The sequence below is a fragment of the Lottia gigantea genome (assembly GCF_000327385.1).
Source record: "Lottia gigantea unplaced genomic scaffold LOTGIsca_61, whole genome shotgun sequence".
Lineage (NCBI taxonomy): Eukaryota > Metazoa > Mollusca > Gastropoda > Lottiidae > Lottia > Lottia gigantea.
The window spans coordinates 1,444,028-1,445,441 of NW_008710086.1; positions in this window are offsets into that span (position 1 = coordinate 1,444,028).

Sequence of the window (1,414 nt, forward strand, 5' to 3'; positions counted from 1 at the left end):
GTTTTGAACGTTATGTACTTTGTTATTATAGAAATGTGTTATACCATAATATAATCCCTTGTGTTTTCTCTCAACTTCTAAATATCATTCAAATCGTATAATCTTATATTCATCAGAGGAGTTACCAGTCTGGTGCCGTGTGCGTGGACAGGATGGTGTCTGAGGAGGGATGTACCCCCCTCAGAAGCTGAAATTTTTTCAAATTTTAAGATTTTTCGTCCCCACCCGGCTTGTTACGCCACTGCAGAATCCTTCTATAATCTTAATTATTGAAGAATTTTTAAAAATGTTGTGATTATTCCTTTAAATCCGATTGATTCAACCTATCATTCAACATTTAACATACTCCTATATTACACAAAATTAACCCCTGCCTAACAACTATAAGTGTGGATATTGTACAAGGAAATGTGCCGGAAACACTTGAATGCTGATTGTATAAAAATGACCTGGCCTTTCAATTTAGCTAAGATTTTTGACTATTCAATGTAATTTCTGTTCAATAGTTTCAGACATTTAAAAGTTTTGTTCCCAGCGCCAGGGGTGAGGAAACTCTTCTAAAAACAGTTTTTCACCCTGCTAAACAAAAATGAAAGACTGTTTTCTCTGGCTTAAAATAAGTTACACACAATGATACCTTCCTGAAAATGTTTACTTACAATTATATATCATATGCACATAATACAATGGTGTGTGTTTACGGTGTAAAAGTGTGTGTTTGTGGTATAAATTTGTGTGAATATGGTATGGTAAGAATGTTTTTGTGATATAAACATGTGTATGTGCGGTATAGTATATAAGTGTGTTTGTGGTATAAAGATTTATGAATACGATATACAAGTATGTGTTTGTGGTATAAAAATGTATGAATACGATATAAAAGTATGTGTTTGTGGTATAAAAATGTATGAATACGAATTACAAGTATGTGTTTGTGGTATAAAAATGTATGAATACGATATACAAGTATGTGTTTGTGGTATAAAAATGTATGAATACGATATACAAGTATGTGTTTGTGGTATAAAAATGTATGAATACGATATACAAGTATGTGTTTGTGGTATAAATGTGTATGAATACGATATACAAGTATGTGTTTGTGGTATAAAGATGTATGAATACGATATAAAAGTATGTGTTTGTGGTATAAACGTGTATGAATACGATATAAAAGTATGTGTTTGTGGTATAAACATATGTGAATACGATATAAAAGTGTGTGTTTATGGTGTATAGATGTGTTTATACGATATAAAAGTGTGTATTTGTGGTTTAAAGATGGGTGGTTACGATATAGTAACGGGACAAATATTCACATGAATAAGTTAAAAGTCAGTGTAAAGGTGTGTTATAAGGTTGCAGGGTAACGACTAGCGGCCCAGTCTATATCGTCCCAATATAAATAATAATA